We start from the raw sequence: 15,317 nt of genomic DNA, 5'->3' as shown, positions 1-15,317 counted from the left end.
CGAGTCGCGCACGTTGGCCAAGGTGCACGGTGATGTTTCTTACTCTAAGGTTCCGCACCAGACGCCCGGGACAGGTGAGCGAAGCTGGGCGGGGCCGGGTGCGCGGCCGGGGCAGGTGCACGCAGCTGGAGAGAGCTTTGGAGCACACTTCGGAGCGCACCAATGATGCGCTCCATTCAAAAGTTTCCTGAAAAGGCAAAAAAAGTTGAGATTATAGAATTTCCCACTTGAGAGATTGTAAAAAAAAAAAATTTAAAATGAAGGAAACGCGGGTGCCAAGGTGTGCGCAGCCCAGCCAAGGTGTGCGCACCAAGGCGCCCACCCTGGCGAAGGTGCACGCAAGGTGCGCACCCGAGGCAAACCGGACAATTAACCCAACTTTCGACTTCGCGCGCACCTTGGAGCGCACTTCGGAGCGCTCCTTGGTGCGCACCAATCTTGGGCACCTCGGAGTGCACCATGGCGCCCACCAAGGTGCGCACCCGGGGCAAACCGAGCTCCGACTTCGTGCGCACCTTGGAGCGCACGAAAGGTGCGCACCATGGCGCCCACCAAGGTGCGCAGCCCAGCCAAGGCGTGCGCATCAAGGTGCGCACCCTGGCGAAGGTGCGCACCCGGGGCAAACCGAGCTCCGACTTCGTGCGCACCTTGGAGCGCACAAAAGGTGCGCAACCCAGCCAAGGTGTGCGCACCCCGGTCAAACCGAGCTCCGAATCGTGCGCACCAGAGGTGCACGCCATCGTGCGCACCTTGGAGCACACTTCGGAGCCCTCCTTGGTGCGCGCCGATGTTGCGCACCTCGGAGCGCACCCGGGGAAAACAATGCAATTAACCCGACTTTCGACTTCGTGGGCACCTCGGAGCGCTCTCGGGTTCGCACCTCGGAGCACACCGAGGTGCGCACCTTTGATGCGCTGCCTTCACCAATTTCCAGAAAAGGCAAGAAAACATTGAGAAGGTGTGCGCACCGAGGTGCCCACCCTGGCGAAGGTGCACGCGAGGTGCGCACCCGGGGCAAACCGGGCTCCGACTTCGTGCACGCCGCACCTTGGAGCACACTTCGGAGCGCTCCTTGGTGCGCACCAGGGCGCGCAACCCAGCCGAGGTGCCCACCCCGGCGAAGGTGCACGCGAGGTGCGCACCCGGGGCAAACCGGGCTCCGACTTCGTGCACGCCATGGTGCCCACCGCGGCGAAGGTGCACGCGAGGTGCGCACCCGGGGCAAACCGGGCTCCGACTTCGTGCACGCCGCACCTTGGAGCACACTTCGGAGCGCTCCTTGGTGCGCACCATGGTGCCCACCAGGGCGCGCAACCCCGCCGAAGGTGCACGCGAGGTGCGCACCCGGGGCAAACCGGGCTCCGACTTCGTGCACGCCGCACCTTGGAGCACACTTCGGAGTGCTCCTTGGTGCGCACCATGGTGCCCACCAGGGCGCGCAACCCCGCCGAAGGTGCACGCGAGGTGCGCACCCGGGGCAAACCGGGCTCCGACTTCGTGCACGCCATGGTGCGCACCGCGGCGAAGGTGCGCACCCGGGGCAAACCGGGCTCCGACTTCGTGCACGCCGCACCTTGGAGCACACTTCGGAGCGCTCCTTGGTGCGCACCAGGGCGCGCAACCCAGCCGAGGTGCCCACCCCGGCGAAGGTGCACGCGAGGTGCGTACCCGGGGCAAACCGGGCTCCGACTTCGTGCACGCCGCACCTTGGAGCACACTTCGGAGCGCTCCTTGGTGCGCACCATGGTGCCCACCAGGCCGCGCAACCCAGCCAAGGTGTGCGCACCAAGGTGCACGCGAGGTGCGCACCCGGGGCAAACCGGGGTCCGACTTCGTGCACGCCGCACCTTGGAGCACACATCGGGGCGCTCCCGGGTTCGCACCGGCGTTGCGCACCGTGGTGGGCACCTCGGAGCACACCAAGGTGGGCAGCGAGGTGCGCACCTTTGATGCGATGCCTTCACTAATTTCCATAAAAGGCAAAAAAAAAACGAGATTTTAAAATTTCCGTTTTGAAAGATAGTGAGAAAAAGGGAATGCTGGTGCCATCTTGAGCCCGCCCTGGTGCGCAGCCCAGCCAAGGTGTGCGCACCAAGGTGCCCACCCTGGCGAAGGTGCGCGCCCGGGCAATTAACCCAACTTCCAACTTCGCGCGCGCCAGGGTGGGAGCGCACCCAACAACCGGGCCTGGGAAGAGCCAATGCGAGAAACCCCACCAAACGCTCTGACAAAAAAAGAGGGGGCGCTCCAGTAACCCCGCTTCGGAGCGCACCCTGGGCAAACCCAGCCAAGGTGCCCACCCCGGCCAAGGTGCAGGCGAGGTGCGCACCCGGGGCAAACCGGGCTCCGACAACGTGCACGCCGCACCTTGGAGCACACTTCGTAGCGCTCCCGGGTGCGCACCTCAGAGCACACCAAGGTGGGCAGCGAGGTGCGCACCTTTGATGCGCTGCCTTCACTAATTTCCAGAAAAGGCAAAAAAAAAAGGAGATTTTAAAATTTCCGTTTTGAAAGATAGTGAAAAAAACGGAACGCGCGTGCCATCTTGAGCCCGCCCTGGTGCGCAGCCCAGGTAAGGTGCCCACCCTGGCAAAGGTGCGCACCCGGGCAATTAACCCTACTTCCGACTTCGTGCGCGCCAGGGTGGCAACCGGGCCTCGGAAGAGCCAATGCGAGAAACCCCACCAAACGCTCCGACAAAAAAAGAGGCGGCGCTCCAATAACCCCGCTTCGGAGCGCAGCCGGGGCAAACCCAGCCAAGGTGCCCACCCCGACGAAGGTGCACGCGAGGTGCGCACCCGGGGCAAACCGGGCTCCGACAACGTGCACGCAGCACCTTGGAGCACACTTCGAAGCACTCCCGGGTGCCCACCGGCGTTGCGCACCGTGGTGGGCAGCGAGGTGCGCACCTTTGATGCGCTGCCTTCACTAATTTCCAGAAAAAGGCAAAAAAAAATGAGATTTTAAAATTTCCGTTTTGAAAGATAGTGAAAAAAAAGGAACGCGGGTGCCATCTTGAGCCCGCCCTGGTGCGCAGCCCAGGCAAGGCATGCGCACCAAGGTGCCCACCCGAGGTGCACACCCGGGGCAAACCGGGCTCCGACTTCGTGCAGGCCGCACCTTGGAGCACACTTCGGAGCGCTCCTTGGTGCGCACCATGGTGCCCACCAGGGCGCGCAACCCAGCCAAGGTCTGCACACTAAGGTGCCCACCCCGGCGAAGGTGCACGCGAGGTGCGCACCCGGGGCAAACCGGGCTCCGACTTCGTGCACGCCATGGTGCCCACCGCGGCGAAGGTGCACGCGAGGTGCGCACCCGGGGCAAACCGGGCTCCGACTTCGTGCACGCCGCACCTTGGAGCACACTTCGGAGCGCTCCTTGGTGCGCACCATGGTGCCCACCAGGGCGCGCAACCCAGCCAAGGTGTGCGCACCAAGGTGCACGCGAGGTGCGCACCCGGGGCAAACCGGGGTCCGACTTCGTGCACGCCGCACCTTGGAGCACACATCGGAGCGCTCCCAGGTTCGCACCAGCGTTGCGCACCTTTGATGCGCTGCCTTCACTAATTTCCAGAAAAGGCAAAAAAAAACGATATTTTAAAATTTCCGTTCTGAAAGATAGTGAAAAAAACGGAACGCGGGTGCCATCTTGAGCCCTTCCTGGTGCGCAGCCCAGGCAAGTTGTGCGCACCAAGGTGCCCACCCTGGCGGAGGTGCGCGCCCGGGGCAAACCGGGCTCCGACTTCGTGCACTGCATGGTGCCCACCAAGGCGCGCAACCCAGCCAAGGTGCCCACCGCAGCGAAGGTGCACGCGAGGTGCACACCCGGGGCAAACCGGGCTCCGACTTCGTGCACGCCGCACCTTGGAGCACACTTCAGAGCGCTCCTTGGTGCGCACCAGGGCGCGCAACCCAGCCGAGGTGCCCACCCCGGCGAAGGTGCACGCGAGGTGCGCACCCGGGGCAAACCGGGCTCCGACTTCGTGCACGCCATGGTGCCCACCGCGGCGAAGGTGCGCACCCGGGGCAAACCGGGCTCCGACTTCGTGCACGCCGCACCTTGGAGCACACTTCGGAGCGCTCCTTGGTGCGCACCATGGTGCCCACCAGGCCGCGCAACCCAGCCAAGGTGTGCGCACCAAGGTGCACGCGAGGTGCGCACCCGGGGCAAACCGGGGTCCGACTTCGTGCACGCCGCACCTTGGAGCACACATCGGGGCGCTCCCGGGTTCGCACCGGCGTTGCGCACCGTGGTGGGCACCTCGGAGCACACCAAGGTGGGCAGCGAGGTGCGCACCTTTGATGCGATGCCTTCACTAATTTCCATAAAAGGCAAAAAAAAAACGAGATTTTAAAATTTCCGTTTTGAAAGATAGTGAGAAAAAGGGAATGCTGGTGCCATCTTGAGCCCGCCCTGGTGCGCAGCCCAGCCAAGGTTTGCGCACCAAGGTGCCCACCCTGGCGAAGGTGCGCGCCCGGGCAATTAACCCAACTTCCAACTTCGCGCGCGCCAGGGTGGGAGCGCACCCAACAACCGGGCCTGGGAAGAGCCAATGCGAGAAACCCCACCAAACTCTCTGACAAAAAAAGAGGGGGCGCTCCAGTAACCCCGCTTCGGAGCGCACCCTGGGCAAACCCAGCCAAGGTGCCCACCCCGGCCAAGGTGCAGGCGAGGTGCGCACCCGGGGCAAACCGGGCTCCGACAACGTGCACGCCGCACCTTGGAGCACACTTCGTAGCGCTCCCGGGTGCGCACCTCAGAGCACACCAAGGTGGGCAGCGAGGTGCGCACCTTTGATGCGCTGCCTTCACTAATTTCCAGAAAAGGCAAAAAAAAAAGGAGATTTTAAAATTTCCGTTTTGAAAGATAGTGAAAAAAACGGAACGCGCGTGCCATCTTGAGCCCGCCCTGGTGCGCAGCCCAGGTAAGGTGCCACCCTGGCAAAGGTGCGCACCCGGGCAATTAACCCTACTTCCGACTTCGTGCGCGCCAGGGTGGCAACCGGGCCTCGGAAGAGCCAATGCGAGAAACCCCACCAAACGCTCCGACAAAAAAAGAGGCGGCGCTCCAATAACCCCGCTTCGGAGCGCAGCCGGGGCAAACCAAGCCAAGGTGCCCACCCCGACGAAGGTGCACGCGAGGTGCGCACCCGGGGCAAACCGGGCTCCGACAACGTGCACGCAGCACCTTGGAGCACACTTCGAAGCACTCCCGGGTGCCCACCGGCGTTGCGCACCGTGGTGGGCAGCGAGGTGCGCACCTTTGATGCGCTGCCTTCACTAATTTCCAGAAAAAGGCAAAAAAAAATGAGATTTTAAAATTTCCGTTTTGAAAGATAGTGAAAAAAAAGGAACGCGGGTGCCATCTTGAGCCCGCCCTGGTGCGCAGCCCAGGCAAGGCATGCGCACCAAGGTGCCCACCCGAGGTGCACACCCGGGGCAAACCGGGCTCCGACTTCGTGCAGGCCGCACCTTGGAGCACACTTCGGAGCGCTCCTTGGTGCGCACCATGGTGCCCACCAGGGCGCACCCGAGGCAAACCGGGCTCCGACTTCGTGCACGCCGCACCTTGGAGCACACATCGGAGCGCTCCCAGGTTCGCACCAGCGTTGCGCACCTTTGATGCGCTGCCTTCACTAATTTCCAGAAAAGGCAAAAAAAAACGATATTTTAAAATTTCCGTTCTGAAAGATAGTGAAAAAAACGGAACGCGGGTGCCATCTTGAGCCCTTCCTGATGCGCAGCCCAGGCAAGTTGTGCGCACCAAGGTGCCCACCCTGGCGGAGGTGCGCGCCCGGGGCAAACCGGGCTCCGACTTCGTGCACTGCATGGTGCCCACCAAGGCGCGCAACCCAGCCAAGGTGCCCACCGCAGCGAAGGTGCACGCGAGGTGCGCACCCGAGGTGCACACCCGGGGCAAACCGGGCTCCGACTTCGTGCACGCCGCACCTTGGAGCACACTTCAGAGCGCTCCTTGGTACGCACCAGGGCGCGCAACCCAGCCAAGGTGCTCACCCCGGCGAAGGTGCACGCGAGGTGCGCACCCGGGGCAAACCGGGCTCGGACTTCGTGCACGCCGCACCTTGGAGCACACATCGGAGCGCTCCCGGGTTCGCACCAGCATTGCGCACCTTTGATGCGCTGCCTTCACTAATTTCCAGAAAAGGCAAAAAAAAGAAAAAAATGAGATTTTAAAATTTCCGTTTTGAAAGATAGTGAAAAAAACGGAACGCGGGTGCCATCTTGAGCCCGCCCTGGTGTGCAGCCCAGGCAAGTTGTGCGCACCAAGGCACCCACCCTGGCCAAGGTGGGTCACGGGGTGGGTCCTAGGGTGGGTAACGGGGTGGGTACTAAGGTGCGTGCCAAGGTGGGTCATAGGGTGGGTGCCAAGGTGGGCACCAGGGTGGGTGTGCACCAACCCTAGCCAGGGTAGGTCACGGGGTGGTTGTCGGGGTGGGCGTCAAGGAGCCAAGGTGGGTGGCAAGTAGCCAAGTTGCGTGCCAAGGTGGGTGTCGGGGTGGGTGCCAAGGATCCAAGGTGGGTGCCAAGGAACCAAGGTGGGTGTCTGGGTGGGTGCCGAGGTGGGAGCCAGGGTGGGTCCCAAGGTGAGTGCAAAGGTGGGTGCCAGGGTCAAGGTGAGTGCCAATGTGGGTTCCAAGGTGCCAGGGTCAGGGTGAGTGCCAATGTGGGTTCAAAGGTGCTAAGTTGGGTGCGAGGTTGGGTGCGAGGGTGGGTGGGTGCCAAGGTGTGCTAGGTGGAAGCCCGGGTGGGTCGGCATCCCATGGGTGTCGAGTTGGGTGCCTGATGGGTGCTTCTTGTCAAGTTTTAGTCGTCGGGACTCATTTCGAGCCTTAGAGGTCGTTTCTTGTCCGGTTGCCCTGTCTTCGACCTGGGAACCCAATTTTGGTCCTCGGGTCCCATTTTTTTTTGTCTCGCATCCCACTTTTGGCCTGTGGCCTTTTCGGGGTCGATTCTCGTTTTGGGCATCAGAGCATGTTTCTTCTCCTAAAACCCAATATTTGTTTATTAAGTCTCGGAACACATTTTTGTTCTCGTGGACCCATCATGGGTCTTGGAACGCATTTGTGGTCCTTGGGTCCCATTTTGCATCCCGAAACTTGTGTTTTGGTGCTTGATCCCTATTTTGGGTGCCCACCTTGCACCAAGTGCGCACCCGGGGCAAACCGAGCGCCTTGGTGCACCGGGGCAAGATCGAGCGTGCACCCGAGGCGCCCCGAACATGCACCAAGGTGCACTCGGCCCACATGTGAGCGCAGGTCGTTGCGCCCGAGGTGGTGTGTGGGCACCGCGTTGCAGACGGGACACTGCACGCACACGACGCCCCCTCCAGGTGCACGCACGTAGGCCGGGCCGGGTGCACACCCGACGCCCTAGCAAGGTGCGCGCACCCGGGCAGGGCTCACACTTGGCGAACGGGGCGCACTTCGCGAGGGAGGGTGTGCACCTCGACGGGGGTGGGTGGCCGGGGTGGATTCGCACGTGGGTCGCGGTTTGCTAAGTACACACTGCGACAAGCTCATAACGGGTGCGATCATACCAGCGTTAGTGCACCGGATCCCATCAGAACTCCGCAGTTAAGCGCGCTTGGGCCGGAGTAGTACTGGGATGGGTGACCTCCCGGGAAGTCCCGGTGTTGCACCCTTTTTTAGTTTTTCGCCGGGCGTCGCAATGCTATTTGAATAAACCTTTTGCCCGTTTGCGTTCTCGTCGGGGCCGGGCCGGGCCGGGGTGCGCTGCCCGCACTACCGCGCGCGCGGGGGCGACACCGAGCGCGCACCCGAGGCGCCCCGAGCACACAGGCCACGGTGCAACCCGGGCGTTGTGCGCGCACCCCGGTGCGCCCGAGGTGCTGCGCGCGCACCCAGGTGAAATCGGTGTGCACCTCGGCCAGTGCGCGCTCGGTCGAGTCGCGCACGTTGGCCAAGGTGCACGGTGATGTTTCTTACTCTAAGGTTCCGCACCAGACGCCCGGGACAGGTGAGCGAAGCTGGGCGGGGCCGGGTGCGCGGCCGGGGCAGGTGCACGCAGCTGGAGAGAGCTTTGGAGCACACTTCGGAGCGCACCAATGATGCGCTCCATTCAAAAGTTTCCTGAAAAGGCAAAAAAAGTTGAGATTATAGAATTTCCCACTTGAGAGATTGTAAAAAAAAAAAATTTAAAATGAAGGAAACGCGGGTGCCAAGGTGTGCGCAGCCCAGCCAAGGTGTGCGCACCAAGGCGCCCACCCTGGCGAAGGTGCACGCAAGGTGCGCACCCGAGGCAAACCGGACAATTAACCCAACTTTCGACTTCGCGCGCACCTTGGAGCGCACTTCGGAGCGCTCCTTGGTGCGCACCAATCTTGGGCACCTCGGAGTGCACCATGGCGCCCACCAAGGTGCGCACCCGGGGCAAACCGAGCTCCGACTTCGTGCGCACCTTGGAGCGCACGAAAGGTGCGCACCATGGCGCCCACCAAGGTGCGCAGCCCAGCCAAGGCGTGCGCATCAAGGTGCGCACCCTGGCGAAGGTGCGCACCCGGGGCAAACCGAGCTCCGACTTCGTGCGCACCTTGGAGCGCACAAAAGGTGCGCAACCCAGCCAAGGTGTGCGCACCCCGGTCAAACCGAGCTCCGAATCGTGCGCACCAGAGGTGCACGCCATCGTGCGCACCTTGGAGCACACTTCGGAGCCCTCCTTGGTGCGCGCCGATGTTGCGCACCTCGGAGCGCACCCGGGGAAAACAATGCAATTAACCCGACTTTCGACTTCGTGGGCACCTCGGAGCGCTCTCGGGTTCGCACCTCGGAGCACACCGAGGTGCGCACCTTTGATGCGCTGCCTTCACCAATTTCCAGAAAAGGCAAGAAAACATTGAGAAGGTGTGCGCACCGAGGTGCCCACCCTGGCGAAGGTGCACGCGAGGTGCGCACCCGGGGCAAACCGGGCTCCGACTTCGTGCACGCCGCACCTTGGAGCACACTTCGGAGCGCTCCTTGGTGCGCACCAGGGCGCGCAACCCAGCCGAGGTGCCCACCCCGGCGAAGGTGCACGCGAGGTGCGCACCCGGGGCAAACCGGGCTCCGACTTCGTGCACGCCATGGTGCCCACCGCGGCGAAGGTGCACGCGAGGTGCGCACCCGGGGCAAACCGGGCTCCGACTTCGTGCACGCCGCACCTTGGAGCACACTTCGGAGCGCTCCTTGGTGCGCACCATGGTGCCCACCAGGGCGCGCAACCCCGCCGAAGGTGCACGCGAGGTGCGCACCCGGGGCAAACCGGGCTCCGACTTCGTGCACGCCGCACCTTGGAGCACACTTCGGAGCGCTCCTTGGTGCGCACCATGGTGCCCACCAGGGCGCGCAACCCCGCCGAAGGTGCACGCGAGGTGCGCACCCGGGGCAAACCGGGCTCCGACTTCGTGCACGCCATGGTGCGCACCGCGGCGAAGGTGCGCACCCGGGGCAAACCGGGCTCCGACTTCGTGCACGCCGCACCTTGGAGCACACTTCGGAGCGCTCCTTGGTGCGCACCAGGGCGCGCAACCCAGCCGAGGTGCCCACCGCGGCGAAGGTGCACGCGAGGTGCGTACCCGGGGCAAACCGGGCTCCGACTTCGTGCACGCCGCACCTTGGAGCACACTTCGGAGCGCTCCTTGGTGCGCACCATGGTGCCCACCAGGCCGCGCAACCCAGCCAAGGTGTGCGCACCAAGGTGCACGCGAGGTGCGCACCCGGGGCAAACCGGGGTCCGACTTCGTGCACGCCGCACCTTGGAGCACACATCGGGGCGCTCCCGGGTTCGCACCGGCGTTGCGCACCGTGGTGGGCACCTCGGAGCACACCAAGGTGGGCAGCGAGGTGCGCACCTTTGATGCGATGCCTTCACTAATTTCCATAAAAGGCAAAAAAAAAACGAGATTTTAAAATTTCCGTTTTGAAAGATAGTGAGAAAAAGGGAATGCTGGTGCCATCTTGAGCCCGCCCTGGTGCGCAGCCCAGCCAAGGTGTGCGCACCAAGGTGCCCACCCTGGCGAAGGTGCGCGCCCGGGCAATTAACCCAACTTCCAACTTCGCGCGCGCCAGGGTGGGAGCGCACCCAACAACCGGGCCTGGGAAGAGCCAATGCGAGAAACCCCACCAAACGCTCTGACAAAAAAAGAGGGGGCGCTCCAGTAACCCCGCTTCGGAGCGCACCCTGGGCAAACCCAGCCAAGGTGCCCACCCCGGCCAAGGTGCAGGCGAGGTGCGCACCCGGGGCAAACCGGGCTCCGACAACGTGCACGCCGCACCTTGGAGCACACTTCGTAGCGCTCCCGGGTGCGCACCTCAGAGCACACCAAGGTGGGCAGCGAGGTGCGCACCTTTGATGCGCTGCCTTCACTAATTTCCAGAAAAGGCAAAAAAAAAAGGAGATTTTAAAATTTCCGTTTTGAAAGATAGTGAAAAAAACGGAACGCGCGTGCCATCTTGAGCCCGCCCTGGTGCGCAGCCCAGGTAAGGTGCCCACCCTGGCAAAGGTGCGCACCCGGGCAATTAACCCTACTTCCGACTTCGTGCGCGCCAGGGTGGCAACCGGGCCTCGGAAGAGCCAATGCGAGAAACCCCACCAAACGCTCCGACAAAAAAAGAGGCGGCGCTCCAATAACCCCGCTTCGGAGCGCAGCCGGGGCAAACCCAGCCAAGGTGCCCACCCCGACGAAGGTGCACGCGAGGTGCGCACCCGGGGCAAACCGGGCTCCGACAACGTGCACGCAGCACCTTGGAGCACACTTCGAAGCACTCCCGGGTGCCCACCGGCGTTGCGCACCGTGGTGGGCAGCGAGGTGCGCACCTTTGATGCGCTGCCTTCACTAATTTCCAGAAAAAGGCAAAAAAAAATGAGATTTTAAAATTTCCGTTTTGAAAGATAGTGAAAAAAAAGGAACGCGGGTGCCATCTTGAGCCCGCCCTGGTGCGCAGCCCAGGCAAGGCATGCGCACCAAGGTGCCCACCCGAGGTGCACACCCGGGGCAAACCGGGCTCCGACTTCGTGCAGGCCGCACCTTGGAGCACACTTCGGAGCGCTCCTTGGTGCGCACCATGGTGCCCACCAGGGCGCGCAACCCAGCCAAGGTCTGCACACTAAGGTGCCCACCCCGGCGAAGGTGCACGCGAGGTGCGCACCCGGGGCAAACCGGGCTCCGACTTCGTGCACGCCATGGTGCCCACCGCGGCGAAGGTGCACGCGAGGTGCGCACCCGGGGCAAACCGGGCTCCGACTTCGTGCACGCCGCACCTTGGAGCACACTTCGGAGCGCTCCTTGGTGCGCACCATGGTGCCCACCAGGGCGCGCAACCCAGCCAAGGTGTGCGCACCAAGGTGCACGCGAGGTGCGCACCCGGGGCAAACCGGGGTCCGACTTCGTGCACGCCGCACCTTGGAGCACACATCGGAGCGCTCCCAGGTTCGCACCAGCGTTGCGCACCTTTGATGCGCTGCCTTCACTAATTTCCAGAAAAGGCAAAAAAAAACGATATTTTAAAATTTCCGTTCTGAAAGATAGTGAAAAAAACGGAACGCGGGTGCCATCTTGAGCCCTTCCTGGTGCGCAGCCCAGGCAAGTTGTGCGCACCAAGGTGCCCACCCTGGCGGAGGTGCGCGCCCGGGGCAAACCGGGCTCCGACTTCGTGCACTGCATGGTGCCCACCAAGGCGCGCAACCCAGCCAAGGTGCCCACCGCAGCGAAGGTGCACGCGAGGTGCACACCCGGGGCAAACCGGGCTCCGACTTCGTGCACGCCGCACCTTGGAGCACACTTCAGAGCGCTCCTTGGTGCGCACCAGGGCGCGCAACCCAGCCGAGGTGCCCACCCCGGCGAAGGTGCACGCGAGGTGCGCACCCGGGGCAAACCGGGCTCCGACTTCGTGCACGCCATGGTGCCCACCGCGGCGAAGGTGCGCACCCGGGGCAAACCGGGCTCCGACTTCGTGCACGCCGCACCTTGGAGCACACTTCGGAGCGCTCCTTGGTGCGCACCATGGTGCCCACCAGGCCGCGCAACCCAGCCAAGGTGTGCGCACCAAGGTGCACGCGAGGTGCGCACCCGGGGCAAACCGGGGTCCGACTTCGTGCACGCCGCACCTTGGAGCACACATCGGGGCGCTCCCGGGTTCGCACCGGCGTTGCGCACCGTGGTGGGCACCTCGGAGCACACCAAGGTGGGCAGCGAGGTGCGCACCTTTGATGCGATGCCTTCACTAATTTCCATAAAAGGCAAAAAAAAAACGAGATTTTAAAATTTCCGTTTTGAAAGATAGTGAGAAAAAGGGAATGCTGGTGCCATCTTGAGCCCGCCCTGGTGCGCAGCCCAGCCAAGGTTTGCGCACCAAGGTGCCCACCCTGGCGAAGGTGCGCGCCCGGGCAATTAACCCAACTTCCAACTTCGCGCGCGCCAGGGTGGGAGCGCACCCAACAACCGGGCCTGGGAAGAGCCAATGCGAGAAACCCCACCAAACTCTCTGACAAAAAAAGAGGGGGCGCTCCAGTAACCCCGCTTCGGAGCGCACCCTGGGCAAACCCAGCCAAGGTGCCCACCCCGGCCAAGGTGCAGGCGAGGTGCGCACCCGGGGCAAACCGGGCTCCGACAACGTGCACGCCGCACCTTGGAGCACACTTCGTAGCGCTCCCGGGTGCGCACCTCAGAGCACACCAAGGTGGGCAGCGAGGTGCGCACCTTTGATGCGCTGCCTTCACTAATTTCCAGAAAAGGCAAAAAAAAAAGGAGATTTTAAAATTTCCGTTTTGAAAGATAGTGAAAAAAACGGAACGCGCGTGCCATCTTGAGCCCGCCCTGGTGCGCAGCCCAGGTAAGGTGCCACCCTGGCAAAGGTGCGCACCCGGGCAATTAACCCTACTTCCGACTTCGTGCGCGCCAGGGTGGCAACCGGGCCTCGGAAGAGCCAATGCGAGAAACCCCACCAAACGCTCCGACAAAAAAAGAGGCGGCGCTCCAATAACCCCGCTTCGGAGCGCAGCCGGGGCAAACCAAGCCAAGGTGCCCACCCCGACGAAGGTGCACGCGAGGTGCGCACCCGGGGCAAACCGGGCTCCGACAACGTGCACGCAGCACCTTGGAGCACACTTCGAAGCACTCCCGGGTGCCCACCGGCGTTGCGCACCGTGGTGGGCAGCGAGGTGCGCACCTTTGATGCGCTGCCTTCACTAATTTCCAGAAAAAGGCAAAAAAAAATGAGATTTTAAAATTTCCGTTTTGAAAGATAGTGAAAAAAAAGGAACGCGGGTGCCATCTTGAGCCCGCCCTGGTGCGCAGCCCAGGCAAGGCATGCGCACCAAGGTGCCCACCCGAGGTGCACACCCGGGGCAAACCGGGCTCCGACTTCGTGCAGGCCGCACCTTGGAGCACACTTCGGAGCGCTCCTTGGTGCGCACCATGGTGCCCACCAGGGCGCACCCGAGGCAAACCGGGCTCCGACTTCGTGCACGCCGCACCTTGGAGCACACATCGGAGCGCTCCCAGGTTCGCACCAGCGTTGCGCACCTTTGATGCGCTGCCTTCACTAATTTCCAGAAAAGGCAAAAAAAAACGATATTTTAAAATTTCCGTTCTGAAAGATAGTGAAAAAAACGGAACGCGGGTGCCATCTTGAGCCCTTCCTGATGCGCAGCCCAGGCAAGTTGTGCGCACCAAGGTGCCCACCCTGGCGGAGGTGCGCGCCCGGGGCAAACCGGGCTCCGACTTCGTGCACTGCATGGTGCCCACCAAGGCGCGCAACCCAGCCAAGGTGCCCACCGCAGCGAAGGTGCACGCGAGGTGCGCACCCGAGGTGCACACCCGGGGCAAACCGGGCTCCGACTTCGTGCACGCCGCACCTTGGAGCACACTTCAGAGCGCTCCTTGGTACGCACCAGGGCGCGCAACCCAGCCAAGGTGCTCACCCCGGCGAAGGTGCACGCGAGGTGCGCACCCGGGGCAAACCGGGCTCGGACTTCGTGCACGCCGCACCTTGGAGCACACATCGGAGCGCTCCCGGGTTCGCACCAGCATTGCGCACCTTTGATGCGCTGCCTTCACTAATTTCCAGAAAAGGCAAAAAAAAGAAAAAAATGAGATTTTAAAATTTCCGTTTTGAAAGATAGTGAAAAAAACGGAACGCGGGTGCCATCTTGAGCCCGCCCTGGTGTGCAGCCCAGGCAAGTTGTGCGCACCAAGGCACCCACCCTGGCCAAGGTGGGTCACGGGGTGGGTCCTAGGGTGGGTAACGGGGTGGGTACTAAGGTGCGTGCCAAGGTGGGTCATAGGGTGGGTGCCAAGGTGGGCACCAGGGTGGGTGTGCACCAACCCTAGCCAGGGTAGGTCACGGGGTGGTTGTCGGGGTGGGCGTCAAGGAGCCAAGGTGGGTGGCAAGTAGCCAAGTTGCGTGCCAAGGTGGGTGTCGGGGTGGGTGCCAAGGATCCAAGGTGGGTGCCAAGGAACCAAGGTGGGTGTCTGGGTGGGTGCCGAGGTGGGAGCCAGGGTGGGTCCCAAGGTGAGTGCAAAGGTGGGTGCCAGGGTCAAGGTGAGTGCCAATGTGGGTTCCAAGGTGCCAGGGTCAGGGTGAGTGCCAATGTGGGTTCAAAGGTGCTAAGTTGGGTGCGAGGTTGGGTGCGAGGGTGGGTGGGTGCCAAGGTGTGCTAGGTGGAAGCCCGGGTGGGTCGGCATCCCATGGGTGTCGAGTTGGGTGCCTGATGGGTGCTTCTTGTCAAGTTTTAGTCGTCGGGACTCATTTCGAGCCTTAGAGGTCGTTTCTTGTCCGGTTGCCCTGTCTTCGACCTGGGAACCCAATTTTGGTCCTCGGGTCCCATTTTTTTTTGTCTCGCATCCCACTTTTGGCCTGTGGCCTTTTCGGGGTCGATTCTCGTTTTGGGCATCAGAGCATGTTTCTTCTCCTAAAACCCAATATTTGTTTATTAAGTCTCGGAACACATTTTTGTTCTCGTGGACCCATCATGGGTCTTGGAACGCATTTGTGGTCCTTGGGTCCCATTTTGCATCCCGAAACTTGTGTTTTGGTGCTTGATCCCTATTTTGGGTGCCCACCTTGCACCAAGTGCGCACCCGGGGCAAACCGAGCGCCTTGGTGCACCGGGGCAAGATCGAGCGTGCACCCGAGGCGCCCCGAACATGCACCAAGGTGCACTCGGCCCACATGTGAGCGCAGGTCGTTGCGCCCGAGGTGGTGTGTGGGCACCGCGTTGCAGACGGGACACTGCACGCACACGACGCCCCCTCCAGGTGCACGCACGTAGGCCGGGCCGGGTGCACACCCGACGCCCTAG

General features: G+C 62.7%; 1 non-coding gene across 1 annotated transcript; it reads left to right on the top strand.

The window, feature by feature from the left end:
* The first annotated feature begins 7,543 nt into the window (after positions 1–7,543).
* On the top strand, positions 7,544–7,662 carry LOC131860538 (5S ribosomal RNA). Its single transcript, XR_009359632.1, has one exon. It is a non-coding gene; the product is annotated as a 5S ribosomal RNA (ribosomal RNA).
* Positions 7,663–15,317: the final 7,655 nt, after the last annotated feature.

The sequence above is a fragment of the Cryptomeria japonica genome, unplaced genomic scaffold, assembly GCF_030272615.1.
Source record: "Cryptomeria japonica unplaced genomic scaffold, Sugi_1.0 HiC_scaffold_15, whole genome shotgun sequence".
Classification (NCBI taxonomy): Eukaryota; Viridiplantae; Streptophyta; class Pinopsida; order Cupressales; family Cupressaceae; genus Cryptomeria; species Cryptomeria japonica.
Note: the sequence above shows the minus strand (reverse complement) of the source record. Positions and strands in the feature narration are given on the sequence as shown.